This window comes from Mustela erminea, chromosome 6 (genome assembly GCF_009829155.1).
Source record: "Mustela erminea isolate mMusErm1 chromosome 6, mMusErm1.Pri, whole genome shotgun sequence".
In the NCBI taxonomy this organism is placed as follows: domain Eukaryota; kingdom Metazoa; phylum Chordata; class Mammalia; order Carnivora; family Mustelidae; genus Mustela; species Mustela erminea.
The window spans coordinates 111,574,672-111,592,262 of record NC_045619.1 but is presented as its reverse complement, the minus strand read 5'-3'; the positions used below and the strand labels follow the sequence as shown (position 1 = coordinate 111,592,262).

Genomic DNA, 17,591 nt, shown 5'->3' with positions numbered 1-17,591 from the left:
AAATTTCTTAGAAAAATTAATGTAAGTAATATTTCATCAAGTCCTATTTTTTTTTATTCCTGTGAGCAATTTCTGGATTCCTGGTACTCAAATCATTAGTCTAAGAAATTGTCATTCTGGCCATTTCAAATATTAACCAGAATTCAAAAGCAAAAAGCTCTTAGCCTAAAACTGACCTCATAATGAAGACATGGCATCTATTTTGATTTGGGAAACCTAGGTTAAGATTTTGACACATGAAGACTTTATTTGGACAAATATTATTTCACTTAATTGTAAGTATGCTCCAAATGCGACTGAGAAAATTTCCAGCTCACAAGTTTCCTCCACCCTTCTTAATTCTAACAGGGCTGCACTGCATAAGAGGAAGTATCACCAGCCCAGAAATGTTTGTGGTTTTCAGTGCATATTAGAGGGTTTGCCTTCCTATAATCCAGTGCATTCTATGTTCTTAAAAGAACTAAAGAGGTAATAAGAGAGACTGTCTTCCTTTTAAAAGGTTTTTTTCATGTTACCTAGTTACTTGAAAAAAGTGAAATTAACCAGTGAAAACCAGAAATTAACCAGTGAAAGTTTCACTGGTTAATTTGTCTAACTTAAGGGGACTTAGATAAAAAAGATTTTTTTAGATTTATTTATTTGAGAGAGCTTGTGCAAGCAGCGAGAAGGACAAAAGGAGAGGGAGGGAGAAGCTCAAGCAGACCCTCTGCTGAGTTCAGAGCCTAACGAGGGACTCGATCTCATGACCCTGAGATCATGACCTGAGGAAGAGTGAGACGCTCAACCCACTGAGCCACCCAGGTGTCCCATAGATCAAAAATTTAAAAATCATACTTGAAGGGGCTCCTGGGTGGCTCAGTGGGTTGAGCCTCTGCCTTCGGCTCATGATCTCGGGGTCCTGGGACAGAGCTCTGCATTGGGTTCTCTGCTCAGTGGGGAGCCTCAGTTCTCTTCCCCCCTCTTCCCCCCGCCACCTATCTCTCTGCCTGCTTGTGAGCTCTGTCAAATAAATAAATAAAATCTTTTTTAAAAAAATCATACTTTAAAATGTACGTTTAAAAAAATATAAAATAAAATTTTCATAAAGTTTACATAATGTTTACTAGAATGCCTAAGTAGTTTAAAACTAGTTTTAAGTGATTTTAATATTTTCAGTAAGAATTAATTTCTAGTTGCTTTTTGAAAACGACTGTAGCATGAGATTAGTTTTATTTATTGTATATACCATGGATAAGATGATTTGATTGCTTGAATCATTGTAAGTCTGCATAAACCAATATTTGAAAATGTTTCCCTATTCCTGATGCCTGACTGTGGTGCGTGATAACTTCAGGCACTTGAGAGCCAGAACAAAGGTATTTCTGTAGTGAAAGACAGCTACATCTAGTGGTTGCTGGCATTCTCCTTGGAAAATTAGGTTTATAGAAAAATCCTTCATAGCTGACTTTGCTGACATTCTGTGGTCATAGGAAGCATTGCAACTAATTTGTTGTAACTTTTTTGAGGTATAATTTACATATCATAAAACTCACCTGTTTTAAGTATACAATTCAATGATTTTTAGCAAATTTGCCTAGTTGTGTAGTCATCACCATGATCCAGTTTTAGAACATTTTCACACTCAAGATTGTTAAGTTTGTTTATGCCTGTTTATAATCAACTAATTTGATTTTATTTTGTTTGCTCTGAAAACAAAAATGGTTAAGCATGTTTTGTACCTCAAAGTGCTTGGAAATTTCATAATAACTAGAAAAGAATTCTATTCTTGAAGTTTTTGATTTTTATATTTCTTTAGAAAGTATCTGGGCTTTGTGAGACACACTTAGGAAAAAAAGAAAACCAAAACTATTACATTTTTGACCATAGTTAATATCATCCTCAATAGGGAAAAACTGAAAGCCTTTCCCCTAAGGTCAGGAACATGACAGGGATGTCCACTCTCACCACTCTTGTTCAACATAGTATTGGAAGTCCTAGCCTCAGCGATCAGACAACAAAAAGAAAAGGCATCCAAATAGGCAGGGGAGAAGTCAAACTTTCAAACTATTCACAGACAACATGAAACTCTATGTAGAAAACCTGAAAGACTCCACCAGAAAATTGCTGGAACTGATTAATGACCTCAGGAAAGTTGCAGGATATAAAATCAATGTACAGAACTCTGTTGCATTTCTATACCCAATAATGAAGCAGCAGAAAGAGAAATCAAGGATTTATCCCACTTACAATTGAACCAAAAATCACAAGATACCTAGGAATAAACCTAACCATAATGATAAAAGATCTATACACTGAAAACTATAGAACACTTGTGAAAGAAATTGAAGAGGACACAAAGAAATGGAAAAATATTCCATGCTCATGGATTGCAAGAATAAATACTGTTGAAATGTTTATACTGCTCAAAGCAATCTACACATTCAGTGCAATCCCTATCAAAATAACACCAGCATTTTTCACAGAGTTAGAATAAACAATTCTAAAATTTGTATGAAACCACAAAAGACTCCAAATAAGCACAGTAATGTTAAAAAAGAAAAGCAAATCAAGAGGCATCACAATTCTGGATGTCAAGCTGTATTACAAAGCTCTGATTATCAAGGTGATATGGTACCGGACAAAAAAATGTCAATGGAACAGTATAGAGATCCAGAAATGGACCCACAACTGCATGGTCAACTAATCTTTGATGAAGCAGAAAAGAGTATCCAATGGACAAATGACAGTCTCCTCAACAAATGGTATTTGAAAAACTGGACAGCAACATGCAGAAGAATGAAACTGGACCACTTTCTTACATCACACACAAAAACAAACTCAAAATGGATGAAAGACCTAAATGTAAGACATTTGAAACCATCAAATCCTAGAGGAGAATGCAGGCAGCAATCTCTTTGACCTTGACTGCAGCTACTTCTTACTGAACATGTCTCTGGAGGCAAGGAAACAAAAGCAAAAATGAACAGTTGGGACTTCATCAAGATAAAAAGTTTCAGCACAGGAAAGGAAAAATCAAAACTAAGTCAATTGACATAATGCGAGAAGATAGTTGCAAATGACATCCGAAAACAGGTCAATATCCAGAATCTATAAAGAACTTATCAAACTCCACAGCCAAAAAAACAAAAAATCCAGTCAAGAAATGGACAGAAAACATGAATAGACACTTTTCCAAAGAAGACATCCAGATGGCTAATAGGTACATGAAAAGATGCTCAATATTACTCATTGTAAGGGAAAGACAAAACCATAATGAGATACCACCTCACACCTGTCAGAATGTCTAAAATTGACAACTCAAGAAACGTGTTGGTGAGAATGCGGAGTAAAGGGAACACTTTTGCACCATTGGTGGGAATGCAGACTGGTGCAGCCAATCTGGAGAACAGTATGGAGATTCCTCAAAAAGTTGAAAACAGAACTACCCTATAACCGAGCAATTGCACTACTAGATATTTATCCAAAGGACACAAAAATGCCAGTTTGAAGGGCCCATGCACCCCAATGTTTACAACAACATTCTCAACAATAGCCAAGTTATGGAAAAAGCCCAAATGTCCATCAATTGATGAAAGGATAAAGAAGATGTGGGGTGTGTGTGTGTGTGTGTGTGTGTGTGTGTATCAATCGAAAAGAATGAAATCTTGCCTTTGATGGAACTTGAGTGTATTATGCTAAGTGAAATAGGTCAGAGAAAGAAAAATACCATTTGATTTCACTCATATGAAATTTAAGAAGCAGAACAGATGAATATAGAGAAAGGGAAGGACAAATAAGATAAAAACAGAGGCAAACAATAAGAGACCCAACTATAGAGAATGAATAGGAGGGGAGGGGAGGGGGGACGGGCTAGGTGAGTGATGGGCATTGAGGAGGACACTTGTTGGGATGAGCACTGGGGGTTATATGTAAGTGATGACTCACTAAATTCTACTCGTAAAACTGATATGTTAACTAACTTCAATTTAAATAATAAAGAGTTTACATCTTTGGCTGAGCATATTTCACACAATCAGTTACTTAGGAATGAAAACAATACTCAGAAATGAAAAGATCCATTGTTATTAAGCCTATGAGGGGATTAAACATACATTCTTAAGTGTTATGATTTTACTGATATCACAGTTGCCACTGAAGGATTTGCTTCTAATTGAAGGCTTATCTAAATCAAAGGACCTTCCACCTATAGGAGATGATGGAGATCAGAGGTGGTAAACATCGCCTCCGTTTCTGCAAAGCTTATTTGTCACTTCTGTTGATCTGGTCCTGAGAGTCTGGGTTTCTATCAATAGAACATTAAACTGAAATCCGTCACTGGGGCGCTTGGGTGGCTCAGTCGTTAAGCTTCTGCCTTCGGCTCGTGACATGATCCCAGGGTCCTGGGATGGGGCTCCCTGCTCAGCAGGAAGCCTGCTTCTCCCTCTCCCATTCCCCCTGCTTGTTTCCTCTCTTGCTGTGTCTCTTTCTGTCAAATAAATAAAATCTTTAACAAAAAATTTAAAAAAATAAAAATCCATCACCAAGTCTTGCTCCCTCACCATGACTCTCACCCCACAATGGGGTCTGAAGTACCTTAAACACGTCAGAAAGGATAAATACCCACCATTTGCATCAACATGGATGGGACTGGAGGGGATTGTGTTAAGTGAAATTAGTCAAGCAGAGAAAGATAATTATCATATGGTTTCACTCATATGTGGAACATAAGGACTAGCGTGGAGGACCACAGGGGAAGGGAGGGAAAACTGAATGGGAAGAAATCAGGGAGACAAACCATGAGTGACTCTGGACTCTGGGAAACAAACTGAGGTTTACAGAGGTGAGGAGGGTAGAGGGATGTGGTAACCAGATGATGGGTATTAAGGAGAGCATGTGTGGTGATGAGCACTGGATGTTATATGCAACTAATCATTGAATTTTACATCAAAAACTAATGATGTAGTGTATGTGGGTAATTGAACATAATAAAAAAGATATAAAAAATTTTTAAAAAGAAACGGAATAGATATAGGTACTTAGGGCAAAACCTTAACTACTGAAATTATATAAATATTTTTTATGGAGATCTTTTGCCCCTGTTTGAATAGTTGCTAATCCTGGCACTTAATTCTTGTTTTTGATGATGACAGTTTAGAATAAATTGGGAGACTATGACAGCATATTGTTGTCCTGGGTTTCATGATAAAGACTGTAGTTGTTGATGGTCCACATCAAACTCTTTATTTTATTCTATACATTCCATTCCACACTAGAAATTATGTGTGTTAAGAGCAGTAAAATGATGTAAATCTGAGACTCTCAGTACTGGCAGTTACTCCTCTGGATATAGGACAAGTGCCTAGAGAGGTACCTACATTACTTATGCCTAGCTGTATTGATCTAAGAAGAAACCTTCAAACTCACCCGGCGGGGCAGTAACTGAGACACACTGTGTGTTCACCAACCAAGGATTTGTCATTGGGCTTTATGTTTTACCAGTGGATACAAGAACCCCCCCACATTCCAGTTACAACACTTGACGGGCAGTCATATATATAGGAGGCCTGATTATGTATCTGTGGATTCTCTGCTTACGCACTTCTGATGTCCTCTGAAATGGTATAGAATGGACAACCTAGATCTTTGTGCACCCAGAAATCCCTCTGTGTTTCCAGGGTGGTTTCTGAGCAGTGAGAGGCATCCATCTCTAGTGGCTCTGCCCTATTTGGGAAAAGGATCGTCCAAAAGAAAAAAGGAAAACCATGTGTGTCTGTGTGTCTGTGTGTGCGCGTGCACTCCTAATTCACATACAATTAACCTGAATTTAAAGGGTCCCCTTAAGTCAACCTCTGACCTCTGCAGCCTGAGAAGCTGATGTGAAATATTTGGAACAGGAGAAAAAGCAGATGTGCCACCCTTCCCTAGCCCCCCTAGACATTTGCTAACATGCCTCAGATGACACAGCGGTCACTTCCAGTGACAGTATACTTACATCTGATTGTTAAAACATGGGACAATTATTTTTCTCATTTTCTGTTTCTAAATTGAAAATCATACCCTGCCTATTTCTCCTAGAGACTTTTAAAATACTGCAGGCCCGCCGGTCTTTGGACATAGTACACAAATGGTTAAATAATGCATGGCACAATCAAGACTATTAAATACTATTACAATATTAAAATTACATATGAATGTTACATATCGACAAGGAATGCTTTCCAAGACATCAGAAAAGTGAAGATTACAGCACAAAACAAAAGTATGATCTCAGTTGTTTTACAAAAATTACACATACACACACTGTATGTAAATTTTAGAGATTGGTCTGGACTTTACTTATTTAAGGTTCTCTGAAAGCCCTCCACTGAATTTCAACTAGGTTCTGTAAATATCTACCCCACACTCTCCAAGCGTCACCCCCTGGAAAAAAATGCAAGTTGGATTGGAGCAGGTGGCGTCCTGAAGGGGTGGGCTTGCCTTGGGTTGGTGGAGGTGTACAGCAGTATTGCTTCTGGGACATTTTGTGTGGGCTGGGGTAGGGTGGGGAAGCTGGCCTTGGGTTCTGGAGCCAGACAGGCATTATAAGGAAGCAAACCATCTCTAGAGGAAAGCTTTCCTAATTTAGACCTGGAGGGTTCAAGGATCAGTGATCCCACAAAGCTGACCAAAACATAGAAAAAGACAAGCCACTGCAAGGGCAGCAGCAGCAACATTCACATCTCTGGGGCTGCAGGGATGGGTTATTGATCAGCAAGGAAAGGAGACACACTTCACAAATGGTGCTGAGTAGTTGGTTATTCACATGGGGAAAAACAATATCTACCTCACAGCATATCTGCAGGTCAATTCCTGGTGTACCAAGACTTGAATGTGAGAAGTGGAACTATCGGAAGGACATAGCTCCTTGACCTTGGAGTAGTGAATGTTTCCTTAAGCAAGACACAGACAGACTAATCAGAGAAGAGTGACTTATTTGACATTAAAATTAAGAATTTTTTTTTTTTAAAGTAGGATCCACGTGGGGGTTGAACTCATGTCTCAGAGATCAAGACCTGAGCTGAGATCAGGAGCCAAATGCTTGACTCACTGAGTTATGCAGTCACCCCAAGAATTTCTATTTTAAGGAAATCAAAAACACAAATGGGGTGCTAATTTTTGTAATATATGTACTTAAGCGTAATATCGAAAATATATAAATAACTCCTATATTTCTAAGTAACTAACTTTACAAGATTAATCTAACATTGGCATTAAAGTGAGGAAAGTCCAGTACAATGAAGAAAATGTATAGGCTAATCTAGTGGATAAACTATTATAAAAAGACCTAAATAAAATATTGGTAAACTAAATCAGTAATATATTAAAAAAATGATAATTTGACCAAGTAAGGTTTACATACTAATAGATTCCATTAACAGATTAAACAAGAAAAACATATTTCACTGGATGAAGAAAATTATCAGATAAGATCAATGCCTTTTCTTAAAAAGAAAATAGGGGCACCTGTCTGGCTTAGCTCAGCATGCAAATCTTGATCTTGAAGTTCTGAGTTCAAGGTCCACATTGGGTAAAGAATACTTAAGAAAATAAATAAAAAGCTTCTGAAAAAAAAAAAAAATTCTCTGGGCAAACCAGGAATAGAGAGGAACTCCTGAAACTTGACAAAGTACTAAGAGCAACTAGCATATAAGTAAAAAGTTAGAAGGATTATTCAACTTTGCAGTGAAGTACCTAGCTAATGCAATAAGACAAGAAAAAAATAGTATAAGAAAAAAAACAGGAAAAAAATTATTTACAGAAAAAAATGTCTATGTACAAAATTCAAGAGAATCTTCAGATAAGTTTTAGGAATGAAAGAAAATTCAGTAAGTACTTGCTAAGTACAAGGTAAATAAATTAAAATTCAATAGTATTTGTAAATACCTACAAAACAAGTAGAAACTGTGATAATAAAGAATCCTTTTTACAATAGCACAAATGTATATATAGTACCTAAAAATAAATACAACTAAAAGTTGTACAATTTTGCAGAAAAAATTATATATCTTAACTAAAGAGTACAAAAGAACACCTAAATAAAGAGATAAACCATGTTTATTAATGGAAAAGCTCAGTATTCTAAAAGATACCATTCTCACATTAATCTATAAATGTAATGCTATGCAGTCAACATCCTAACAGAGTGTCTTCTTCCATAGAAACTGGCAATTGAAAAATTAAATTTTCAAAGCGGTTGATGAATAATCACTTTTCCCAAAATGTCCAGGTATTAATTCATGAAGCCTGTGAACATGTTACCTTACACAGCAAAAAACTTTGCAGATGTGATTAAGTTAGGGATTTTTTTTAAGCTGGGATCTTGAGATGGAGAAATTATTGGATCATCTGGGTAGGCCCAAACACAAGCATCCTTATAAGAAGGAAGTGGGAAAGTCAGAGTGAAAAAAAAGCCATGTGATCACAGAGAGAGAGATGGAAAGGCTCCAGAAGGAACATAGCCTGTTGACACTTTGATTTTATACTTCTGATTTCCAGAACTGTAAGAAAATCAATTTGTGTTGTTTTTCAGCCACTAAATTTGTGGTAATTTGTTATAAGAGCAACAGGAAACTGATACAGTAAAAAACAGTCCAAACAATCTTGATGAAGATGAAGGAGGGAGAATTGTCTTTTAGGTACCAAGACTTTATATAAACTATTAGGATTAAAACCATGTGGAACTGATACAGAGATGGACTAAGATAGCAATGAAACAGAAAAGAGCTGTAAACCGTCCTTGAGTACTTGATACATTTGGTGTACTTGGTGGTATTACAAACCAGTGAGGAAAAGAATAGACTCTTTGGTAAGTGTTGCTAGATTATGCATGAATTATATCTACATGTCCTGAAAGGATCAATACTGACAACATGTCTCCCAAAAAGGAAAACTAGAAATGATTTGAAGCATTATGACAACATTTGTATAAATTTTACACACACAAAATCACTCTATATAGTTAAGAGTGCATATATAAGCTGACAAAGACAACACAGGCATGGAGAGGATATGCCTGAGCATGAACACAGTGGTGACATCTGGAGAACAGTGAGCCCAGGGTGTGCCTACAATGATCTACGTCTTATACATTTTTGAAACAAATGTTTTTTTCTGAGTGTTAGGTACACAGATATGATATTTTCTATTTGAAATATTTCATAATTTAGAACTTTGTTTTTACATACTTTGTTTTTACATCAACTATAATTGAATTATTGTAGCAGAAATGGCCATCCATTTACCAAATGCCAGCCCCTTTGTTCTTAGTAATAGATGCCTCTTAGAAAGAAGACCACATTTTTTCTCATCTCCCATATGTTCAGAGACATGGCTGGGTGACTAAGTTCCGGGTAAGGAAATGTATGTGGAAGTATGTGGAAGTATGTGTGGGACTCCATGGAAGCTCTGTAACAGAAGCCAGTTAAATAGAGAAGAACCTCCTTTTAGGCTCCCTGCTGCTCCCTGAATTGCAGACACCCTGCTGGGATCCAGACTTGGACCATGAGGTGACCTTATTGATGGGTCATATTCTGAAGATGGAGAGACAGGAACATAGTCAAGGACTTGAGACTGGCTCCTTCTATGTGCAGCCACCCTGCCAGCCCTGGGATTTTATATGGGCAAATAAGCTCTTGTGCTTAGGCCACTATCTTGAGATTTCTGTTACCTCCAGGGAAGGAATGCAATTCCTAACTGATAGAGACATCATGTTCTTTGCTGTGGCCTAAGCAGAACATTACAGTGATAAGTAAAGTCTATGGCCAAGGTGGGGTTTGAATTCATGGCCCCAAGATCAAGAGTCTCGTGCTCTACTGACTAAGCTGGCCAGGCACTCTGTCATTAATTTGAATTTTAGTTGGTGATGTTTATTCACAAGCCTACAGATTGCAGACTCCACTCAGCACCACGCAATAATAAAGTATGCATTTCGTATTTTATCTATAATTTTTAATTGTTAGGTAAAAAATTAAGTAAAAAAATATGGAATATAATAACTTCTGTAGACAAAATATCCCCAAATAAGGTCTCCTGCTCAAAAGATTGTTAAAAACACATCATTTTGTAGCCTCTATTTTAAGGTAGAAAATTTGTTTTATCTTTACAGCTGGCACCATAATTCTTTTGAGAGAAAAAACTATTTCTCTTGGGAAAATACATTTATGTTCTTTGGTAGAAGCTGAATCAAGAAGCTGAAATCAAGTCTCTTGATTTCAACAAGAGCCAGCTCCAGGTTTGAAAAAGGTGCAAATTACTGTTGTGCATTACAGAAGGGAGAATTTTGCAGGTCCAGGGTTCAGTTTTGCAGGGCTTGGGGGTTAGAGGATGGGAAACATTCATGTGTGATAAAGGCTTCCCCAGGATCCCATATCTTCCTAACTCATAAACATTGCTCACCTTTATGTGCGTATGTGCGCGTGTATAACTCTATGACTCTATGGTAGTATACATTTGAGGCAAATAGAGACAGCATGAACAGTTACAGAAACAAGGGAATGCAGCTGATGTCTTGCTCACATTTTGGTTATCCTGTTATCCTCTGACAGTGGCTGTGGCTGGAAATAAACTACTCTAAAATGTAGTCAGAAGTTCCTCATCGTGGTGGTTGTCAAACCAACCTGCCTTGGTGCCAGCGACTGGGAAAGAATTGTAAACCAATCTAGGCTTTTAATATGGAAGCCAAAATCTTGAATAAATTATTTGCAAATATAATTTAACAGTACTTTTTTTTTTTAAGATTTTATTTATTTGACAGACAGAGATCACAAATGGGCAGAAAGGCAGGCCGAGAGAGAGAGGGGGAAGCAGGCTCCCTGCTTGAGCAGAGAGCCTGATGCAGGGCTCGATCCCAGGACCCTGGAATCATGACCTGAGTCAAAGGCATAGGCTTTAACCCACTGAGCCACCCAGGCACCCCTTAACAGTACTTTTAAAAGAGATCAGTTTATTTATTTGAGAGAGAGAGACAGAGAGAGAGCAAGCAAGAAAACAGGGGGGAGGGGCTGAAGGAAAAGGAGAGAGAGAATCCCAAGCAGGCTCCCTGCTGAGTGCAGAGCCATGATTGGGCTCCATCCCACACTCCTGATATCATGACCTGAGCTGAAATCAAGAGTCAGTCGTTTAACTGACTGAGCTACCCAGGTACCCCTAATTTAACAGTACTTTTAAAGAATAATATAGATCAGCAAAGCATGTCAGGAATGCAAAAATAATTCAATAATAAGAAATCTAAGGATATAATTCATATATGTATTAAACGGAAAATAAATCATATTATCTCCCTTGATGCAAAAAAATTTTTCTACTTTCAGCACCCATTTCAGATTTTAAAACTATATTAGAAGCATTAAAAATTTTCCCCTTTACATATGATTGCAAATATGTGTATGTCAAAGTACCAGTTAACATCATATTTGATGCTGAAGACAATGGATCAATAAAGGAAAACAACAGATGAAACTGACCAGGCACTCACGCTGGTTCTTCCTTTTCCCTCATAAAATCATTTATTATTTTCACTTTGTCTTCTATTTTCCCCAATCCCTGTTTATTGCTGGGATTTCCATTGCTCAGCAAACAAGATGGTGAGTAGAAGAAGCGTAGAAAACGTATACCTGGGTTCCTCCTATGTATCTTTTTCACCTGCCTCTTTTTTGTTGGGTGTATTATGGTGATTTTTACTGATTTTTCTCCCACTCACCTTCCTTCTTCTTATACTGTTTATGGTGGTTGGAACTGGGATGAATTAGAAGCATCTAGGACCCTGCTCAATCAAGAGGATAGTGGGAATCTTCTGGCTCGCAATCTCTCTCTCTCTCTCTCTCTCTCTCTCTCTGATGGGATTTGGATTTTTTCTCATTAAACTTTTATTGTAGGGGCACCTGGGTAGTTCAGTCATTAAGCGTCTGCCTTCGGCTCAGATCATGATCCTGGAGTCCTAGGATCGAGCTCAAGGTCTCTGTTTGGCGGGAAGCCTGCTTCTTTCTCTCCCACTCCCCCTGCTTGTGTTCCCTGTCTTGCTGCATCTCTGTCAAATAAATAAATAAATAAATAAATAAATAAATAAATAAAGCCTTTGAAGAAAAAAAAGAACCTTTTGTTTTAATAGGTCTCAAAATTCTGTGACAGATTTTTGGTCATTAAAAAGTACTGATTTTAAAAACTAATTGAAAAATACTGATTTTAAAAACTAATTACTTAAAACCGCCACACATACACACACACAAAACAAATGGTCCACAAAACATTCCTCTTTCCCTCTGAAGGTTTTACAATGGATTTATCGTTAACCAGTCGCAGACTGTTAAACTTAAATGGCCAAATTGACAAAACAGTTCTGAGATGTTCCTCTACCACTGTTGAAGACTGGGGAGGCAGGTATTGGGTATAATACTCATTTAGCCTCTTGAGCTTTCTGGGCAGACTTGGTGACCTGGCCAGCTCCAGCTGCCTTCTTGTCCACTGCTTTGATGACATCCCCAACAGCCATCTGTCTCATGTCACCAACAGCAAAACAGTCCAGAGAAGGATAGTCAAAGAAGCTTTCAACACACATAGACTTGCCAGGAACCATACCAATGATGGAAGCATCATCAGATTTCAACAACTTGGAACCATCTTTTGGCTTTTGTTCTAGAAAAACAATCAATCTTCTCTTTCAGCACAGCAGAATTGCAAACAATGTGAACTGTGTGACAATCCAGCCCATGTGCCTATCCAGCACTGATCTGGCCTGGATGGTTCAGGGTAGTCACCTGAGCCAGATGCTTTGGTTGGTGGGTCGAATTTGCTGTGATGTGACCCACAATGCCACAACAATCTTTGACAGATATGTTCTGGACACCGAAGCTCGCATTGTCCCCAGAAAGAACTTCACTCAAAGTTTCATGGTGCATTTCAATAAACTTTACTTCAATTGTAACATTGACTGGAGCAAAGATAACCACCATGACAGGTTTAAGAACACCAGACTCCACTCCGCCCACAGGGACAGTACTAATGCCACCAACTTTGTAGATGTCCCGGAGAGGCAGACACAGGAGCTTGTCAGTTGGATAAGTTGGTGGCAGAACGCAACCCAGAACGTCAAGCACTGTGGTTCCACTGGCATTCCCATCTTTATGGGTGAATTTCCATCCCTAGAACCAAGGCATGATAGTGTTTGGTTCCAGCATGTTGTCACCATTCCAACCAGAAACTGGCATAAATGCTACTGCTGGGGTTGTAGCCAATTTTGTAATGTAAGTGCCAACTTCCTTAATGATTTCTTCATATCTTTTCTGGCTGTAGGGTGGTTCAGTGGCATCCATTTTGTTAACACTGATAATTAATTGTTTTACACCCAGTGTGTAAGCCAGAAGTCATGCTCACAAATCTGCCAGTTCTTGGAGATACCGGTTTCAAATTCACCAACACCAGTGGCAGCAATCAGGACAGCACAGAAAGCCCAAGATGTGCTTGTAATTATATTTTTGACAAAGGCTCTGCATCTTGGGACATCATTGATGGTCACATAATACTTTGTTCATCTCATATTTCCACAGGGAGATATCAATGGTGATACCACATTCATGTTCAGCTTTAAGTTTATCCAAGACCCAGGCATACTTGAAGGAGCCCTTTCCCTTCTCAGCAGCCTTCTTCTCAAATTTTTGAATAGTTCTTTTGTCAATCCCACCACATTTATAGATCAGACAACCAGTAACGTTAGTCTTCCAGAATCATCCAATGATGACAATGTTGATATGAGTCTTTTCCTTTTGCATTTTGGTTTAGGCTTAGTGGTGGTTTTCACAACACCCATGTCCTGGTGGCAAACCCGTTGCAGAAAAGTTGATGTGAGTTTTTAAAGATTATAATGTGAATGAGACAACTCCCCCCGACTCCTGTACACATGCACCTTTTTAAAATTGCTACTGCATCATTAATCCTTCCATTTTTGTGGTCATTAATTTTTTTAAAGATTTTACTTATATATTTGAGGGACAGAGAGAGATAATGAGAAGGGAAGGGTCAGAGGGAGAAGCAGACTCCCTGCTGAGCAGGGAGCCCGATGTGGGACTTGATCTGGGGACTCCAGGATCATGACCCAAGCCAAAGGCAATTGCTTAACTGACTGAGCCACCCAGGGGTCCCTGTGGTCATTAATTTTGAGGAGAGATGATCTTTCTTTTTTTCTTTTTTAAATCCTGCTTTGGGGTATTTTTTTTAAAGATTTTTTTTATTTATTTTACAGACAGAGATCACAAGTAGATGGAGAGGCAGGCAGAGAGAGAGAGGAAGCAGGCTCCCCGCTGAGCAGAGAGCCCAATGCAGGGCTCAATCCCAGGACTCTGGGATCACAACCTGAGCCGAAGACAGAGGCTTAACCCACTGAGCCACCCAGGTGCCCTGAGAGATAAACTTTCTGAACTCTCTGACCATTTTATCCCCAACGTCTAGAATAGACACATAATTTAAAAAGAGAAACTGGCAACTTTCATAGGAGAGTGAAGGATCTGTAGCAGTCGTATTTGGATGAAGACCCACTTCTATTTTATCTATAAAATGGGAACCCCTGGGCCCTGCAGTATCGGGTTGACTATAAGCCTGGCTGCCAGTAAGTTCAGAAGCTCTTATCCAGGTGAGAAGATTTCAGAAACCAGGTATGTTACTGGGGAATGCAGGATAGGAACTAGAGAGGGATCTTTTTGTCCATCTTCAGAACTTGCCACAAAATGTTGCAGCAACAGTAGCCTCAGAGAAGCCACAGAGATTCAAGAAGAAATTTATGAAGTCAACACCTTCAGTGGTGGATTGAGTAGATTTAGAGCTGTCAACCCACTGGTGCCTGTGGCAGAATGCCTGGAAACATTCAGATGGCAGCTCGGCAGTAAAGAGTGTTGTCAGGAATCATATGTCAGATCTCTAAACACACACTGACAGAAGGAGGAAAGACCTCTGCATATGTGTGAAACCAGAGAGACTTGTGCCACAAGCACAGGGCAGACGGGGAGCTACTGGAAGCAGTCTGTGAAATTGGGCTCTGTTGGAACAAGTTACCAGAAAAACAGAGCACTACTGAGGAAACCGAGAGATGCCTTGATTCTGTTAAGGAAGCTAAATTCAAGAGAAGGAGAGGAAAGAAACAAGATTGAGAGTCTTCTAGAACCAAGACCTGGTAGCAGAGTGCTCAGATGTAGGCAGTGGAGTAGAAGCAGGCACAACCCAGGATGCTAAATTCTTGACTATAAACTTCTAGAGAGTGAGGATAGGCACATCTCATTGCTGAGCAGGAAGGCCCTTGGAGCAAGTCCAAGGCCATGATCAAGACTATGCCCCACTTCTTCTCTAGTGTGGGGCTTTAAGTCATGGTTAGGGTGTGATAACCAACAGGCCTTGGTAGGAAAAGATTCAAGGGGTGCCTGGGTGGCTCAGTGGATTAAAGCCTCTGCCTTTGGCTCAGGTCATGATCTCAGGGTCCTGGGATTGAGCCCCGCATCGGGCTTTCTGGCAGGGAGACTGCTTCCCCCCCCCCCCCACCCCTCTCTCTGCCTACTTGTGATCTCTGTCTGTCAAATAAATAAATAAAATCTTTAAAAAAAAAAAAAAAGGAAAACATTCAAGTTTGTGGCTTTGGGGGCTCACTGAGTATGAAATGTATATCTCTGCATTGGCTGCAAAGAGGATGGGCTTGTAGATATATATAGATCTACCTGTTTATCTATCAACGTATAAGATACTGTCCTTGTGGTAAAGTCCCTACTTTTGTCACACAGATATCAAGAAGGGCAAAGGTGTTTGAGCCAAAGATGATTTTTTGGCACCCTAGTCCTCTCTCTTTCTGTCTCTCTTTGCTCCTCTGCTCTTGCAAAAGAAAATCCTTGGACAGACTAGTTGAATAGTGGAGTAATTAGTGATGTCTGCAGGTGGCAGAGTGCTGGAGATGGAGTTGTATTGTTTGCCTTGTTTCAGGCTCTGGATTAGTCAGAATAAAGGCTCCCAAAGATGTTCACACCCTAACCCCTGGAATTGAGTATGTCACCTTGCGTGGGATTTTGCAGATGTGATTAAGGACTTTGAGATGAGGAGTTTATTCTGGATCATCTGGGTGGATCCAAAGTAATTGCAAGGTCTTTATAAAAGGGAGGTCTGAGGGTCAATGTCAGAGAGAGAGAGGTTCTACAGCACTGGCTTTGAAGATGGAGGAATGACCTTGAATGAAATGACCTTCAGAAGCTGGAAATGTTAAGGAAAGACATTCTCCCCTAAGAGGCTCCAAAAGGAATGCAGCCCTGCCATTTCATTTCAGACTTAGGACCTCCACCATTGAGATAATAAATCTGTGTTGTTTTCAGCCACCCAGTCTGTGGTGATTTATTCCAGTGGCCAGAGGGAACTCATATAGATTTCTACTCAGCCCCGCAAGAAGGAGTGTTCTTAACTATGAAGCCTCAGCCCAGGCCTACTGAATCTAACACTCTAAGGAAACTGTGTTTTAAAATCTCTCCAGATAATTTTGATACCCAGCCAGGGGTGACAACTGCATCTATAGAGGCTCTTTTCTTCCTTGCCTGACATGACTGGAGACTCAGGCCTCAGGGCATGTGTTTGGAGAGGGATTTATGTTGAACCAGGAACACAATCCCTTTGTGAAGCAGAGAACATAATTTCAAGATATTGTAGAGGAACAAAAATTCTTTTTCCTATACTCTCTTTGGTTCTCTGGCTGGGGCCCTATAAACCGGGCTGACAAAACACAAGTCAACATGAGAAAACCAAACAGAAGTTCATTAGCATATGCACCACCCTTACACCTGGACCACTCAGAGATGAGTAACTCAAAGGGGTGGTAAGAACTTAGGCTCATGAAGCATCTCAGCAAGGGAACACTAAAGTGTTAGAGAAGCAGCAAGACAAAGGAAAAGAACTTTGAGTCTCTGGGGGCTCCCAATTGTGGGAAGGCACATTATGGAAAACTAATGGTAAATAAAAGCTTGTTGGTAAAGATTGTTATATAGACTCCTCTGGTGCTGTCTCCAGGCTGATTAAAGTCTAACATTGTCTCTAGTGATTAATTTTGGTCCTTACCAGTAATGAGGAGATGAGGACAACTTTGTAAATGTATGTACTGCTTTTAGGCAAATTGGTGTGGCGGTGGGGTGGGCAGATAGCTTTTCTTGTATCTTTGTCTTCTCAGTTGCCTTTAGCTCAAAATAATCATTTTGTGCAAGTAGCATATTTTGGGGTGGTATGTTCTGACACTCTACAATACCTAATACCTTAACTATTTCCCATAATCTAGTATGATTCATCCAGTTTTTTAAAAAAGATTTTACTTATTTGTCAGTGAGAGAGTGAGAGAGAGCACAAGCAGAGGGAGCAGCAGGCAGAGAGAGAGGCAAGCTCCCCACTGAGCAAGGAGCCTCATGTGGGACTTGATCCCAGGGCCCTGAGATCATGACCCAAGTGGAAGATAGATGCTTAACTGACAGAATCACCCAGGTGTCCCAATTCATCCATTTCTTTTGAACACTAAGAAGGCACAATAAAAATAATTAAAAATCTAAATTTTAAATCTTGGAACACTACATCAA

General features: G+C 39.3%; 1 pseudogene; it reads right to left on the bottom strand.

Annotated features, from left to right (window-relative positions):
• Positions 1 to 12,257: 12,257 nt before the first annotated feature.
• LOC116594210 lies at positions 12,258 to 13,988 on the bottom strand (annotated as a pseudogene).
• Positions 13,989 to 17,591: the final 3,603 nt, after the last annotated feature.